Raw genomic sequence first — 18,545 nt, forward strand, 5'->3', positions numbered from 1 at the left:
AACACGTGAAGCCCTGATTTTGATTCCACGTGGATTCCACCATCATCGATTACTTAATACCGCAACAATTTGACGGAAACGATTCGAACGAAATTATTTTGGCGACAACAAAAAAGGACGCCAGCCACACCGACGGTACTTTTCATAATTTACTGCTCAATTTGAATCGTAAAATCCGGTCGAATTTTGTTTGAAACATTTTATGTCATTAGCAGCACACGCATATAAATATTTTCTTTGTATTCAAACATTTACAAAATTTTACGTAACAAATCTGTATTTTAACGATTGTTGCATGTTTTACGTCGAACAAATGAACGACTCGGTGTAATTTATTGTTTATTTGTCGACGATTCAACAACAAAAACGCCGTAAACACCGACGGCATTGCAAAAATTGTTTCTATTAATTTGGTTGAAAACAATGCAATTTTTCAGTCACCTCGACACGTCATCCGCAAAATACAATTTTGCTGTAACGTCCAAATCCGGAATAACTATCGTGGAAACGTCTGTAACAGATAAAATCCTAGAAATGTGAATGAAGACGACTAAATTATGAGATGGATGAATTGATAAACTGCTATCTCAGTGAGATATCGAATTTAATACGTTATTAACAAGCGAGTGTGAGACAGCTGATACATCTACATTCTGTTCTTGGCACTAGATAATTTCTAATCAACTAACTGAAGAAGGATTTATTTATTAGGCGCACCGCGACCGGGTAGGGAATTAGTTCACCGTCACCCGTCACGCGACACGTCACACGCTCCGAGGGGAAAGGCTCATTCCAGTGAGTCGAGTTTTTGAGTGGAGACTTTTTTATTTCAACATTTGCATCAAGGCCGAGTCTAGAAGTGTTGATTATTTGCAAAAAATATTAGTTTAATTTCTTTGAGATTTTTAAATTTTCCTGGAGGATTTGGTCGATAAGGGAACGTTTAGGGCTGGGTCATTATTAGGGCCCGGATTTTAGGCAAAATGGACTATTTTTATTTTTTAAGGCACATGTATGAAACTTGTCTATAAATGATTTCTGGCTTAATTAGAGTAATTAGAGCCATATTTGATTCTGCCTATTCGGCCTAAAATGCCCTTTAAATACCTATTTTACCTTTTAACTGCCTGAACATGCCTAAAATGACCAAAAATCAATTTCATTTTTGCGGTTTTTTCCCAATTTTCGAATTCTGGGAAGTTTACGGTATTGAAAATGTAAAAGTGGTACCTCAATAAAATTTACAATGCTTTATGATTTTAAAATTTAAGGAGATGTAATTACTGAAATGTACAAAGTGCAGTACAATACAGGAATTACTTTTTCGCTTTTACGGTTGGGACCATGATGTCAGCGGTAAATACCCCGACAATACCTAAGTACCACAAACCATTAGACTGGACTGGCATAAATTACAGAGTTTATCTGTTTGCCTCTGTTCGAAGGGGTGCAGGTATACGCGGTCTAATGTTTTCTGATACTTAGGTATTGTTAGAAGCTTTAACGTTTATAAAATGGTCCTTGCCATAAAAACGAAAATTAAAATCCCGAAGTGAAACAATAAGAGAAACCTTAAGGGTGTCATTTTCTAAAAATTTAAGAAATATAAAATTAACCATCTCCTCTGAAATTTGGTGGGAGACGTAAATATAAGCATTACAAATTTGTCATTTCTCGTTTACTTTATCTCCGTGCAGTGGTCGTGTTTCTTGTGAACCTGTTTAAAGTGAACATAATGCCGAAACAAAAAATTAGTTTACGCGAAAAAATATTACAGTGGACAAGCAAGAAAGATTTATATGAAATAAAATCAACCCGAGAAATGTTTTGTAAAGCTTGTGGTAAACTGGTAAGTTAAGCATAATTAAAAATATGTCATTTTATATTTTTTACTTATTTGAAAATTTTATTTTTTGTAGTTTATATGCGAAAAAAAATGTCACTTGCAACAGCATGAGCAAACGGCCATCCATAAAGAGAACATTATGACACCGCTTCGGCAAACGTTGCTGACACAGAACTTGGAGGAATCGGCAAATAGTACATTCAATATGGAACTTTGTAACGTCTTTTTAGCTGCCAATATACCATGGCACAAACTACAAAATCCTGCGTTTCAGAATTTTCTGACAAAATATTGTGGTAGAAAAATTCCGGATGAGTCTACTTTACGGAAAAATTATTTACCAAAATGCTACAAAGATGTATGAACATACTATCTTTTAATATTTAATTTAAAATTATTTTCACTTTTAGACTATTGACCGCATTCGGAATGAGCTGGATCCTTTTAACATATGGGTTTCAGTTGACGAAACAACAGATGCACTTGGGCGATATGTGGCGAATTGTCTGGTTGGGAAACTTTCAGAAGATGAACCTGGAAAATCTTATCTTTTGGCGTCTAAACAATTAGAAAGAACAAATCATGAGACAATAGCTAGATTCGTAAATCAATCTTTAGGTAAGGGTTTTTCACTTTTTTAAATTTATTTTGATTTAAAATTTCTATGCGTAGAAATCTTGTGGAGTACCAGAGTTGTTGCTGAAAAGTTTCTTTTGTTTGTAACGGATGGAGCACCATATATGATAAAATCTGGTAGACACCTTAAGGTGTTTTATCCAAAAATTGTGCATGTCACATGCTTAGCGCATGCTTTAAATCTAGTGGCTGAAAAAAATCGCTATCAATATGAAGATGTGGATAATTTAATTTCGAACGTGAAAAAAATTTTCGTTAAGGCACCTTTGAGAGTTGAAATGTACAAAGAAAAACTAAAAGAAATGCCACTGCCTCCACAGCCAATTTTAACACGATGGGGAACATGGCTTCAGGCTGCTATGTTTTACAGCGAACACTTTGATTCCATTAAAGAAGTAAGTATATAAAAGATAAGCAAATTAATTGATTGTTAAACTGTTTTTAACTACTCACAGGTTGTCATGTCCTTTGATGGAAGTTCTGCTGTTGCTATTCAAAAAGCACAGTCTATAATGAAGAAACCCGGAATAAAAAACCAATTAATTTATGTTCGCAGTAATTTTAAAATAATCTGCGAAAGTATTACTCAATTGGAAAAAAATGGGTTACCTTTAACCGATTCAATCAAAATTGTTGAAAACGTATTTACCTCCCTAAAAAAATCTCCAGGCCCTGTAGCAGCAGTAGCATTAAAAAAACTTGAAGATGTTACTGAAAAAAATCCTGGATACAAATTTCTTCTAGAATTGGCAAGAATTTTTAGAGGTGAAGATGTGCCGGAACATGACACCAAAATGGAAGAAATTTATTACAAATTTGCGCCCATTACCTCTTGCGAGGTAGAAAGAAGTTTTTCAAAATATAAGTCCATTTTGGTGGATAACCGACAATGTTTTAAAGTAGAAAATTTAGAGCAATATCTTGTATGCAATGTAAATACGTAACAATGTAAATAACTAACAAACTTGTAGTATTGTATATTAATTAATAAAAAATAATTAGTAAATATCTTGTTGTGTGTACCTACTTAAAACTTTAAAAACACATTTTTTAATTTAATTAACCACAACTTTAAGGACCTAGTATGGCTTATTTTCAGTTTTTAAGGGACTATTTGCAGTAGTTTAAGGGACTATTTTAGGCACCTATTTCCGACTTTTTAATTGCCTAAAATCCGGGCCCTAGCCATTATGGTAAACTGGGGTGAATTCTAATGTAAATATCTCGGAAAAAACAACCGTCACTATATATTATTTTTATTACCGCATCCTGATTTTATACGGTACAACTCCCTGAAGTGTTTTAAATCTAAAACCCGTGAACGTTTTATCAAAACTTGGTTACATAAGAGCATTTTGTAGTAATTTATAGTGGCACATAAAATAATAAAATATTTTTATGTTGCAAAGTTGAAATATGCCCCTGGAACGGAGGAATTGAATATGTGCGTCGGTGTGTTTTAAAGCACGATAAAGTATTCGTTAAAAGTTTCGACCGGGGAAGGTGTTTAGAAATCGCGAAATAAATAAAGACAATCTAGCGGCGCGTCCTTGGCAACGTATAAATCATAGCGTCGAGCTTTGGAAGCCCGCCGTAAAGCTCGAGAGGACGGTTGGAGGAAATACAACAACAAAAATCGGAATGAAAAATAAAAAAACTTCGCAAAATGTCCTGGTCCATTAAAACTTTCGACATAAAAATGAGCGAAAGTGAAAATAATTCATAAAGGAAATCATAGAAAACATAAAGCATAAATCACGGATTTATATGAAAATAACTTCTGTTCCCCATAAAAAATGTCGTGCGCATAAAAAGTTAACTTTATAAGCACTAAACAGTTTAGATTCTCCCTCTTCTAAGTGGGCGAGGAAATGACTCTGACACACGAATGTAACGGAAGCATTCAACAAAGAAAAAACGGCACCGGAAACGACATTTTCAGATTAACTTAATGACATAAGTTACATTACTCAGGCGCGGAAAAATTCGCAACTTCTCGCCGCCGCCGTCGATAAATCGAGCGGAACCGCCCCCACCTGTCCAATTAAAACCCCCGAAAAATGATCGGTCAAGACTGCTCCTAAATCATTAATTTCCTGCGATCGTGATGACTCGAGACGAAGGTGTGAAAGTAATAAAAGTGGGAGCGGCCTGCCGCAATGATACACCAGGAGAAGTGATATTAGCGGGTAATTTGCAGGTGCGTGCAGGAGCGTCGCGGCGCCGCCTGATTAATTTATAAATAAAAGAAACGCGCTCTCTCGCATGTAATTTTCATTCGCACTAATTAAGATAAGTTCAATAAAAGCTGCCTCTAATCTGGGTTAATTACGGCGCCGCCGCCACCGATGGAGCCTGTTAAAATTCAAGACGTCATTAATCAAAACATTATTTTCGTCAAATAAAAGTGTACCGGACTGGGCAATTTCGTTACCTACATACTCGGGAATTAATAGCGGCAATTTGGGCGAACTCGTACTGCACGAAAAAACCCATAAATATGATTAATACGGCGCTGTAAAACGGAAAAAAAATAAAACACCCGCCGCGGCCATGTGCCGGATTTGAACCTGCGACCCCATCATATTATATTAATCTGAAACACGTAAAGCCCGCCAGAATGGATCATTATTTCGAGAATGTTCGCACAAGTTTTGTGTTAAATTGGTTAAGTGGTTGCGGTCTTAACCGCAACAAACTTTTCGAGAATACAAAGTTTCTATTGTTCTTTTTTTTCGACTAGAAAATAATACGTAAACAACTGAGAGAAAAATATCTTTTAAACCAGAACTTCGTAAATTGATTACGCTGTCATGTTGTATTGGCCAGAAATTTTCCAGCATTTTCTTTGCGATAATTTACATCGTTACGCTCCTGACTTATTACATGAATTAGCGTGATGGAGCGTTTTAAGTAATGGTCGTCACACACAAAAGCAAAGTACCAATTAATTTGTCATTAACCGTGATGAATTACAATACTGGTAGCGAAATCATCTTGGAATGGCCAATAACATTTTCAGTTTCTTGACGGGGCCATCCAGTTCCGAAGGAAAATTTAGGCCGAAGCAGCAGGAACCACAACTGTACAAAAAGATAATAAATATTCAGCAGAAACAATTGTCAAGCTTCCAAGAGCTTTCAACTTCGTTTTCCAAAAGTCATAAGCCAGGAAAGGTAAAAAAAAATTGCAAATGAGCTTTTTTAATACTTAATTAATTAGTTAATAATTCAAAATCATACTTTGAAGAAAAATATGGAATAGAAGACAAAAACCCTAATAGTATTTTTAAGAGCTTTCAGTTTCAAATTCCGATTTTCATTTTATAAAATCCATTGAGAATGAAAAGCTCTTATGAACTGAACTCCAAGTACAGCTCTATGTAAGAAGATCAGATAATAAATCTTACCGAAAGTTACAATGTAGTAGAAACAGTCCTATTGGAATATTTAAGAGCTTTCATCATTAAATTTCGTTCTACAAATTTTATGAGCAAGTTAAATCTAGACAATTATGTGTCTTAAAGGAAAAATGAATAAAAAATAACGAAACAAAAATTAAGAAACAACGCCCAAATTTTGGTTTCGAATATTCTAAAGAATTTTTTTGAAGAGCTTTCATTTTCAAATTTCAATTTCGTTAAGTTAGAGGTCAAATGATGATTAGGACACTTCAAGGAACTACTAAACCCAAACTTCCTCCTCAACAACCATTAAATGCGTTGTCCCAAAGCTCCCCAAATTAATGAACGCATTACAGTGTTTTTCTTTTGGTTTTCCTCTTTTGTCAATTGTATTTCACCATTTCTCAAAACTATTTCCTATCTGTTAAATGTTAAAGTGACGTAAATATGAAATACTTTTGAGAAATAGTGAAATTGGCAAAAGAGGAAAACCAAAAGAAAAACAGTGTACCTAATATTTAAAAAAAAATGTCTGTTTAGACGGAAAAGAAAACACTAGAAAAACTTCCAAAAACCTAAATTTATATTATAAGAGCAGATAATAAATTTTGTCAGAAATTATTACATAGAAGAAAAAATTCTAATTCTGTCAAATAAAATTTTGTTTTACCAAAAATTATGAGCAAATTAAACGTAAAAAATATATTTTTTTAGGCATCCTTAGTGAAAAAGGTAATTTTACGTACTCCCATGCGGACAAGAAGTAACTCTTTTTCGGACGCACTTTTTCGAACGTACTTTTCAAGGCATGGACCGTGGCGCCATCTGTGGATAACTCATTGGGAAACAAAATAAAACAACTAAATTAAGTAACAGTGAAGACAAATAAATCTTCTTTAAACAACTTAAAGAGAATTAATACAGAGAAGAAAAAATCCTAATGAGACTTCAAAGAGCTGGCGGTTCATTTCCCAAATTATATGAACAAAGTAACGTTGGATAAAGTCGGAAAGATCTAGAAATTCTAATTTTCATACTTCAATTTCATTCTGGATAAATTTGTGAACAGGTAAAATTTTTAAAAATATTTTTTTGCACGAGCTCTACATACTCGTAAATGATCATGAGCAACTTTATTACCCCCTGATTGTAGGGAGTAATGTGGCTCTTTTTCTCCCTTGAAAAAAAAGCATAGACAACTCAACGTTTTATGTCAACTTGACTCCTTTGGAAAGCATAGCCAACTCAACCTTTCATGATATATATTTATTTCGTATTAATTTTTTTTCCAGAGGTGCAGCTTGCGAAGCCCGAGGGTCCTACAAAAAGCACCGAGGGTAACAATCATGCACTTCACTCCCTCGGTCCATAATCTACTATTTAGTGTACCTACTTGAACTTTGAGCTCTGGGCAAAAATAAGCTGTTGTAATAATCTAAAATCCTGCCGCAAATCATGACAGCAGAAAAATTTAATTAACGGGCTTTTCACTTCAAATTTTAATTTCATTTGCAAAAACCCTTCGATAAAAAATGTTTAAACAACGAGAGAAGCCGAAGGAAAAAAAGGGGACGCAAATCGTAAAACCAAAAACTCAATTAAAAAAAGTTTCTAGAGAGCCGGGATAAAATCATCACACAAACAAGCTAACGAAATACGATTGAGACGATATTTGTCGCTTTGTTCTATTTGTGGAAACCGCACAAGCTTGAACTTTGAACAAATCTGAATTTTAGATAAACCATATGAAACCGATTTAAAGTTGCTAAGAGGATCAGTTCGGGTCAAATGCACGCTGCACGAAAGTGCAAAGGCGACCTTGATTAAAAATCCACGACGCCTCTTAAGAAAATAATCTCTACGAGATTTCTCTTCGAACCCCACTACTTACAACTTCGCTTCACAAAAAAGCTTAACAAATTTCAGTTTTCAGCTCGGAACCTGCAACTTGTTTCTTACGCATCACGTGGGAAACTTCAGCGGAAATCAGAAATAGTGTACGAGATCGATAATCTTTTCGGTATTGTTTCAAGTGACCCAGATATGACAGAATAAGCCGCCCCGTGATGTCTACACATGAAAACTGGACAGAAATCGATCATTTCCTTCGACTTTTCAGTCCTGGCGCACAACACAAGATAGATAAAGACCGACAAAGTGTCAGAAGTTGCGAGCCGTCTGAAAACAGCAACTAATTCACGTCGTTAAAAGAATATCAATCATAATTAAACATTTTTTATTAAACTCGGCAACGCTCGACTATGAAGCTGACGTGCCAATTACACCATATAAAAGTGACTTGGTGGCATTAGCTCTCGTGACCGACTTCCACACTATCCTCCGTCAATTACGCCCATTGACGTTTGCAGTTTTACATCGGCTTAAACGAATCCATCGCAGGAATTACACGTGCGTCGTCTCTAATTGCAGGAAAAATTTCCGAAAACGTGAACCGAATCGACTCCGAGTCCTGGCGAGAAAAGCTCGACGTGCAATTCTATTTACAAGACAAGTTAAAATTCTTTGCGCTTTGCATCGATAAATGCAGCAATTTATAATCAGAGTGCGGCGGAGATCAGACAGTAACTGCTGTGACAGGCCCGGTTGCGTCTACAAGAGCATTATATAAAGTTTTCCGAGCCCCTGAAACTTTAAAAGTCGCTACGTTAAATTCTACTTTAAGAGGCAATCGCCCGCCTCGAATCGCACTAGTGGAGAGCTTTGTGTTCGTGTGCGCATTTTCTTTAACGTTATTTACTTGTTTCACTAGAAAAACTTTCCTCTTATATAAGCATTAAATTGCATTTACCGCCCCCGACCCGCACACATCGAGCGCCCCATCACGGTGCCATCAATTATATTTTTACGTCTCTTTACGTGAGGGTGGTCAGAAATGGATCCGGGCGGAGCGTGCGAGCGTCCCAGCTCCGGCGATGCTTTCGCTGTCGCTAAATTTCATCACGGAGCTTAATAAATATTAACAAGGTGTAATATCGGGAATCGTTGCGCCATTTAGAATAACAGCTCGAGCCAAGGTAATGGTTTAAATATTAATAAAGGCGGCGCGGATTTCAAGTCAGCTGCGGGGCATATTTTATGAATAAATAACTACAAAGCTCGGCTTGAGAGTGTATATAAAAGAGATAAATCATAAATCGGGAGCTTGTTAACTTATTTATTGAAAAACAATAAAGCCAGTTTCGGAACGATGCATTTCCCACATTTTATAGTGTATAAAATAGATAACAAACAACTCCAGATATTGGCTCGTGCATACAAATTGGACGTGCACAAATACCGAAAGCTCGATTCCGGTTCGACGCCGGTCGGCATTAACGCCGCACAAAAATTCCAAAATAAATAAGCACAAGCACAACTGGTGGCGCTTTGTTCGATGAAATATTGAAACCTTCACGAAAATTAAACTAAACCCGGCGTTTCAGGAAATTTCAGCTGTGACTGAAACCGCTCCGTTTCAAGACATCCCACGGTCCTGAAAGTTTATAAAAGGCCTTTATCAATTATGAACATGCGAAACAGCAGTTCTGGACCCATTTATATTTCAATGAAGTTCTCGCGCACTTTGTTCTTCTGCCGTATTGCAACAACTTGAGCTATCGATTGCATCGTTAATTATTTCGTCGGCTTAATTGCCGTTTCTGGCGCAAGTATCGTCGTGTTCTTGAGCAGAATTTTTTTTGCAAACAGTTCGTTACGGAATTATTTTCATGACGGAAGCTTTTCAGGAATATCTCGTTTAAAGTTTTTAATTGGGAAGCATAGTTGTAGCATGCAAGGACGTGTGAATTCTTGATAGGCGTATTAATAGAATCGACTCGTACAAAATTGATGGAAAAATTACATCACATAGTGCACGCTACTAGACACACTTTTTCATTTTAAACTTCGACTACCGACTCGGTTATGATCGCGGCGATTAAATATTAAAGCGGCTTATTAAGAGCAGCGACGTGAATAATTAACCGACCAATTGTGGCCGACGTCTTGATAAATGTTTGTCGATATTTACCCAAGGCGAAGTTGTTCATTTTTTAATCAGTCAATTTTCGAATCGATACAAACAATTACATAGTTATCTCAGCGGGAATAACCTCCAATAACCTCCAGTTACTGCATCTTACACTAATCGAAAATTTGAAAAATATTTTCATTTGTCCTGACCCACCCGCAGACAAAAAACGTAAAGCACGAAAGATACCTTGAGAAACGTGAAAGAAAAATAATTACTGTTTAAATGAGATGGCAGTTGGTTTAAATTAAACGATCAAAAACGAATCTAGAAAATATTTACTAATAATTAACTTATTCGTGTTTCTTTGACAAGATGTATCTTAGAAGGACGTCATTTTAATCGTTTAGAAACTTTTTTTTTTCAAATATCAATATAGCTATTTAGCAATTATGATCATCGTTAATGATCAGATGAACCAACTGTAACGTCAACGAAAATCCACTGGTTATAAAAATAAAAACCAAATACTAAAATAAATAAGAAATTCGGGGAAAAAAGACTAGCCAAAGTGAGAAACATAAGATATTTCCAGATGAAAGAATTAACGTTAATTATTTAATTTAAAGAGCCAAACCAATCAAATTATTTATTGCATAAAAAGTAAATTAGTTAAAATTTTGCGACCTTCGAATTGAAATAAATAAAAAGTTGTTGTCTGTTAAGAACTTGGCTTGCACAAGAGTTGTTAATACAGGGTGTCTCAAAATTCGCGAATTCCGAATTCAGAGCGTTGTAGGGGATCACTTCAGTAGTCCAAATATGGAAATTAAAAAAAAAATCGGGACTCCCCCCGCAAAGATACATTGGTCTGAAGGTGCACTCTTTGAACTCCGTTTTCTTCAAATACAGGCTGAAAAGTTCAGTGTTTATTGTTATTTATGGTGTAGATGATTGTGGAAAATAATAACGTAAAACAATTTTTTTAAAAATAGCTTTACTTTGGAGTAAAAAAATCTTACATTTTTGTAATTTTTCTTAAAAATGGAACTGCAACGTAGCAAGAATAGTATTTTGTCACTGTGGATATGAAGGCTGCTATGTATTAAACAAAATTAAAGCGCTTATATCTTCTTCAGGAAGAGCGAATTTTTTATCTAAGTATTTTTCGAGCTCCACTGGGTCCTTCCCTTCCACGCTCTGAATTCGGAATTCGCGAATTGTGGAACACCCTGTATAACGTTGGATCGGGTGTTCATTTAAATTTATCCTCAAAGTTGGCGTTGAAGAATCAATTGTGAACGCACCACGGATCAGCTGTTTAAATCTAACCTCACTTTTTGCGTTGTTATATTTTCGATAATTTAAAAAGTGTTTTCACAACTTTCACATTTGTACTGTTTCAGTCTCATTTTTCTATTATTTCAATTAAAAAATGCATTTTTCTCAATAAACAGTGTATTCAAAAAACAATTACACTTTATTAATTCAGGACAAAGTACCTTCATAGACAATGAACAAGATAGTTCAAAACGAATCCAACAACTTTATTCACTTGGTTTTCCATTATAATGTTATGTAAGTAATCTTGTAGTGTTTATGAAAACAAACTTTCAAAATTATACACTTAGATTACTCTGTGATTTCACAATTGTCTTCGTTGTTTAAATTTTGATTGCTCCGTGTGAAAACTGTCACTTTAAAGCACTAGTGGAAAAACAACTTTTATTTTTGCACTAGAGTGAAAAGAAATGATAACATAAATTACCACATTATCAAAATTCATTGAAATCTAATAATAATCTAATGAATATAATACAAAAAAAAATATTTATTAGTTTATTACTTTAGTTACAGTAGTTTCTTAGATGGTTTAATTACGAAGTGAGAATGGAAGGTACTTTAACATTTTACAGAATTATTCAACGTTATTTAACGAAACGTCAAAACGCTTTTAAATAAACTGATCGAAAAAAGTTGGGGATATTGCTAAATATTTAAGTTAACTTTATCAAAATGCATCAGTAAGTTTTTTGAAGAAGATTTATTGAAATGTTTTCACACATATAATGAGTTTTGACTTGTCTCAAACTTTTACTCTTCTTGGGATACGTTATAAATTATAATATCAATATCCCTAACTTTTTTCGATCACTCTGTAAATATTTAATATAATATATTCGTAAGGAAAAAATGTTCGATTATACTAGCGTAAAAAATGCGTTTAAGGCGTTTGTGTGGATTTTTTTATTCATGCATTTTCATAAACAACTGGTTTTTATTTTTCTTATAAAATAATTGGATGAAAACCTTTCTCTTGTTTTGTTTGGAATAAGTAGTAAAAAATGTAGGTAGGTATTTCATTATAATTACAATTTTTTGGGATGACTGTGCCTTATTTCTCAAATTTTCAAAACCTATTTATTAATTTTTCTACTTTGCGTTCGTACTGATGCTATTACGATACTGTTTTGCGTATCGTAATAGGAAAAGGCGTGATATAATAATAATACTAAAAATAGTGAAATTTAATTTTTTAATTTTGACGGATACTGTGGTGTCGCAGCAGACCGCAGACGTGACCTTGGGTGGAATCCTTCAACTTTAACGGTTTTAAATTTTAAATTATTTTTTTTCATTGAAAAATTGGCAATGTAGAAAAAATACTGTATGACATCTCGTTTATAAGGCATTTTATCGCACTTACTCCTTTAGAGCACTCCTCGCTACGCTCGTCGTGCTCTAAATCCGTGCGTGCGATAAAATGCTTTTTATAAGACTCGTATCATAATATACTATTATTTGTACCATGATAGTGACACGGACAATTGGTATAAATAAACGAATTCACATTTACACCTATTCAAAATGTGAATATTCCCCGTTTTTACAATCATCGTCGTACCCTTTCTGCCTCAATTTTTTTTTATCCTTTTGGTTTTCTGTTTGAACAAAGAACGAAACCCTGAGATCATATTTAAAAAAACTTAATTTACAATGGTCGAAAAAAATAAACAAATAATTCATAAAACAACACCAAACTTTGTTACAATACAGTACGAAAAAGAAGTCATAAATGATTCAACCAAATTGTTTACCTTGTTCTTGACAATAATCCAATTATTTTTTTCTTTCATTCAAAAAAACAAAGTACCTATTACATTATTATAAAAAACGAAACATGAAGCACGCCCACATTTTTTTACACAACATCTACGTCCAAATCTGTCCATAAAGACACTACTGAAATCTAGTAGTGAAGTATAGAAGTTACAACATAAAGGGATTCCCTGGCAGACACCCATCCGAAAATTGACCACACCCGGCATTGCTTAATTCATTATATCTAATGACGATAGTGCTGTCCTGTTCAGACATTATTGCAATTTTTTTAAATTATAATAATAATGGTTTAAATAATTTAAATCTACGGATAAGATTAAAAACAACAATAATCATAAATGTAAGTGAGGAAAGGTGCAAATACAAAATGTCCATTAAAATTTATAAGAATTAGAAAAAACTTATCTTCCATTCTTGGCCTTCAGAATGCAATGGACGATAAAAAAGGAATTTAAGTACCTACTTTAGATTTAGAACGTGTTTATTTTTTTCGTACTAGATCATCGTATTCTTCCTTAATTTTCTCGAGGAGTTGTCAAAACTCTAATAAAGAAAAAAAAGTGGTTTCTGCATCTCGATTTAATCTGAATTCTTGTGCACATCTTGCAACCCTTCACGGTAATTTCTGTCGAAATTTGAATCCCTCCAAATCCGCCCCAAAAGTTGTGAAATTTCATCCGACTTGGGCAAAAACGGGATGAGATAAAAATATATGAATACACTCGACACAATGCGTTATGTTCTCTTTGTTGGTGCACTTAAACTTACAATTGCAAATGCATCTTGAAAAGGGACCGAATAAAAGCTGAACCGGCACATAAACGCGGACTTCTCTTATTCCTTATTTGATTTCGCCCGGAGTTATTGTCGTCTGTCATCCAAATAATATTTAGAAAATTCAGATCGGGGTCGTCAGCGATACTTTATCGTTCGGCGACACCAGTCCAGAATTATTGACCGTCTCGACACCCCAATCGCAAATTCAGCTCCGCAACCCCCACAACGTAATCCTTTTAAGCTCTGACCTCCGGTTCAGATGTCGCTAATGCGCCCACCTTCAGTTTTATTCTCGCCTTGGGGGTGCGCCATCGGTGTTTTGTTTTGTTGAGGGTCGTGTCAATCCGACGAATTACACCCCGCGAATATTAATTTAAATAAGTTCAGTTAAGATGTATAGCTCCGGGGCGTCTTAACGGTTTTATTGCGGAAATGCTCAAGGAATTTTTAATTTTGGGCCAAATCTGTATACAAATTGGCGTTGTCCTGAGAATTCTGATGCGGACCGTTCCCGTTTTGAAGGGTCGTAACTCAGGCAGGATCGTCGGCGGAAAAAATTGCTCAGATGGTCCTGCGCGTTGTCGAATCATCTCGGACACGTACGACATTTGTTACGAGTATTATTTGTGACAAATAGAATTTTTCTGTAAAAAGTTAAAGAAAGTTAAAATACGCCGGAAACGTGTCCGTAATGGTGATGAAGGTTCCGCGTGCACGTAATCCGGCGGCAGAAAAAATAATCCCGCCGAGGCAAAAGCTGCGTTTTGTCGATTGCGACGTAATATAAAGATCGAGCTTTTCCGTTTTTAATAATCCATCATATCGGCTGACGTATTTTATGCACGAGCATGTTCGTTGTCAAACACAATAAGACAGGGTCGACTCACTCGGTTCGCCAATCTAGTTTAGTGTTCATATACTTTTCCACTTTTCTTTTTTATTGAAAGGCAATTTCGAGACCAAATTGAAATCTTTGTATTCTTGAACTCGACGTGGATGCCACTCCAAGTCCGATATGTGATCAGATTATGCTTGCTATGCTATAACCTCCACGGACCAATTCCTCTCTCCTCCACACATGGCCCGATAGGAACCCCACCGACACGAATACATCCATAATAGATGGCGCCGTGGACAAAAAAATCACCTCGCATCGACCGCTCACTTCGATTAACTATTTCTAATTCACTTGGCTCGGCTCGAAACGAAAACAAAATTATAAATAAACAGAAACGTCAAAAGTGAAACGTAACCCGATTTCGACCGGAGGAAAACGCACGCACTGAAAATGCCCCGATCTGCCAGGTTAATATTAATGAACGGGCAGGGGTATGTCCACTCATATTCTGTCAAAATTCCTGTCAAGCGCTTCCAAATCAACTACGTTCCATAAGAGATTTTTAACCGGGAAATTGTCAAATAAAAATTCGATCATTTCCGTCTGTGCATCAAAAATTTAACATTGTCCCTAAAGCTCGGAGGCTGTAATGGCGTTGCGGGGAACGTGAAGAAAAAAATGCAAATGCAAAGCTGTTCAGGGAAAAAAATGTATTCTCACAATATTAAAAACAGATACTTCACATAAAATGGACTGAATATATGTGTCCATTAAAGAGTGTAAGCTTAGGCTACATTTCATGCATTGACTCAGAACGATGCAATACAAAATGCAATCGAAAAATGAATAAAAAGAAAGAAACTCCTTCCAGAAATACAAGTTTTGTATTCTACGTTTGCTACTGAATACGTTAAATAAAAGGTAGAACTGTTTATGTAAGGATTCTCAGTCACGTTCACCTTAGTAGCTCTGTTATTAATTAAGACATGTCATATGAATCAATATTTTCTTCTAAAGAAAATTACTGCAATTTAAAAAAGTCCTTTGTTGGGCGCAATTTTTCACAAAAGAAAGAGAAATTTGTATCTATAGATTTATTCATACAGGGTGTCCCTGAAATGCGCGGCAAAATTTTAACCATGAGCTACTGGCTTCATGTAGAACTCGGAAAAAATATTTAAAAAATTCCATGTCAAAAAAAATAAAATGACAAATAATTTAATTTTTGAGGTCCAATTTTTTTTAAATTACTTTTAGTCTTCTACGTTGTTCCAGAACCTCGTAGGTAAAATTTCGGCACATTTTAAAAATACACTCTTGTATATCATATTTTATAAAATGTACACCAATGCGCTTTCCTTGTTTTAAAGCATATTTCCTAGAGGTTACCTCGCATTGGCGTACATTTTATAAAATATGATATACAGAGGTGTATTTTTAAAATGTGGCGAAATTTTACCTACGAGGTTGTGGGCAATTTTAAAAAATTGTACCTCAAAAATTAAATGTCATTTTATTTTTTTACCTGACAGAATTTTTAAAACATTTTTTCCGAGTTCTACATGAAGCCAGTGGCTCGTGGTTAAAATTTTGCCGCGTATTTCAGGGACACCCTGTATAAATAAAATTGAGTATCTGTCTCTTGTTCCGATATTTAAACAAACTTTTGAACCTTCGTACGCGGTTCAAAAGATATTGTAGATTTTAGAATTTGTATCTGTCTATTTCATTAAAGCTGAGTTTTTATGAAAGGAAAAGTTCGTGCTTGTTCTACACTTTGTTTCATCACGATAAGTTTGTGCTGAGTAATCGTGGTGTAGTGAGTTTTCCTCGCTCCCTTACTTGTCTGGCATCTGATCGTGTCACTTTTGTTTACATTGGAATCTCAAACGTCAGAAGTTTATTTTTAATTTAATTATTCGTACTTAATTTTGGTTTAAGGACAAATGTACAATTATTTGTCTGATTTCCTCTAATTTCTTAATTAGTTCCTAAGATTCTTACAACACTAATAAATATTAAAAAAGCTGTAATGACTTGCATTTCAGCTGTGTCAACTATTACAACGCAAGAAATAGTACATCAGTAGAAAACCAAAATGAAATTATTCGTGCAAACAAAATCGACTGTTTTATTTACGCCTGTAGCGACTTGCGTCACGCTAAATTGTTTTATTATAGATTACTTTCAATTTTCTTTCAGATCACCGCTACTCGACCAGTACGACTTATCAAGACATATCAAAGAGGACTGTCAAGTGACACTTCTGAAGTTACGTGATTAAATCTCGAGTGCGACACACTTGCCACAATAAAATCGTCGTAAGCAATTTTTTAATTGTCAATCCCGTCCTTCCGCAACGATTCCGTGGCTTCCTTCGTCCTTTAGCAAAGACAAAAAGCGCCATTTCTATCCTAAGACATAATTTATCACATCCACTACTTGTCGGATTTGTTTTGGTTGGATGTAAGTTTTCGTGGCTGGCTCATTTATTTGTTGTTAAAAAGACGACGGCATCATTTTTCTGATGAGGTTGACAATATTAATGACGAGACATCAAACAACTAATGAAGACGGAACGAACATCACCCGGAAGTTTTCGATTTCCGAGTCAGATACGTTGAAATGACGTTTGCATGTTAGCAATTACCCACATTTTTCGGAAACACAGCAATTAGGCAGTTTTAAATTATTCAGAACAAGATTTACGACGATCATTTCGATTTTCAAAAAATCCCGAAACATTATGGGTGTCGTGGGCACACATTCCGACTGGTAATATAATTTACTAAGCACAACTACCGTAATCAGGGAGACAAACCGGTAATTTTCCAAACAAATTTCCCATAAATTGGACATAATCAGTTCCACAAACAATGACATCTGTATAAGATGACACTTGTGCAGCTTGCACGACGCTTCAACAGGAAATTGCAATTGAAACCAAACAAGAACGACCACTTGATATCTTTCCACGGCCTTGGAGATATCGTTGCATACTTCATGACACGTTTTTCAAGGTTAAGTAGCTCAAATTCGCCATGTTTGCAACGTGGCGGCTCGCGATTGGCTCGTTCCAGGCGTCAACCAATCCGACGGTTCTTGTCCCGTCGGCCGCTTCTTGCATGTAATTTTAATTCCGGCATAATTATTCATCGAGTCAACACAATTAGTTGGCAAACACCATTAGGAACAGAATATTCTATTAATTAGATCATTATTATGTTCGCCGGAGTCTTGGTGATCACAAACAGCTCAACCCGTACAAATCACCATTTCCAAATTGATCACAATTAACTTCTAATGTTAGGCAATAACTTGCGTGCGTGTGTTTGTACTGGATGCGTATTGTCGACGTTACATTATCGCGTTTGACGTTTCTTTGTATTTGACGTTTCTGTGTGTATTACGTAAATTTATTGGTGTGTTTGTTTACCGGCATATTTCACAGCTATGTTATAAATGACCGCATACATATCTGCAGACAGTTCAATGAATGAATAAAACATCAGGATAACATAATAAAGGCACAATCGATTCGATTTTGTTGCATAATTGAATAATTTAAACACCCGGTATTACGGCCCGATACGGCGTTACGTCGCCGCCCCCCACATCTACACCGTGACCCCCTCGAATTATAAGGCGAACTTGTTGGCAGGACTGGCTTGGTGAGAGCGAAAGCTCGGTCCGAAAACAGTTCAGGGATACGTTTGTTTTTCCTGCGACTGTGACCTCTCAACCGAGAATCATGGTTTAAGGTTACGATTGCGAGGACGACTCCGGGAAAGTGCCATAAACTAATCGGTAAACATGTATGAGGTCCGCCCTTTACGTCTCCCGACGAGACTGTCTTCATAAAAGGAGAAGAGCGGCCGAAATTCACGAGGCACCTAACTTGCCAAATGTACATTCTAAGAGATATTTACGTTTCGACCGGGATGTGTATCTT

General features: G+C 35.6%; 1 protein-coding gene and 1 long non-coding RNA gene across 9 annotated transcripts in view; one reads left to right on the forward strand and one right to left on the reverse strand.

Moving 5' to 3' along the window:
• Positions 1 to 18,545, reverse strand: part of Rbp6 (RNA-binding protein 6) — a 357,340-nt gene that overhangs the window by 212,512 nt on the left and 126,283 nt on the right. The window lies entirely within an intron of this gene.
• On the forward strand, positions 959 to 3,488 carry LOC138127035 (uncharacterized). The gene is made up of 5 exons (XR_011158073.1): positions 959 to 1,849; positions 1,920 to 2,204; positions 2,257 to 2,464; positions 2,519 to 2,877; positions 2,938 to 3,488. It is a non-coding gene; the product is annotated as an uncharacterized lncRNA (long non-coding RNA).

The sequence above is a fragment of the Tenebrio molitor genome, chromosome 3 (assembly GCF_963966145.1).
Source record: "Tenebrio molitor chromosome 3, icTenMoli1.1, whole genome shotgun sequence".
NCBI classification, from domain to species: domain Eukaryota; kingdom Metazoa; phylum Arthropoda; class Insecta; order Coleoptera; family Tenebrionidae; genus Tenebrio; species Tenebrio molitor.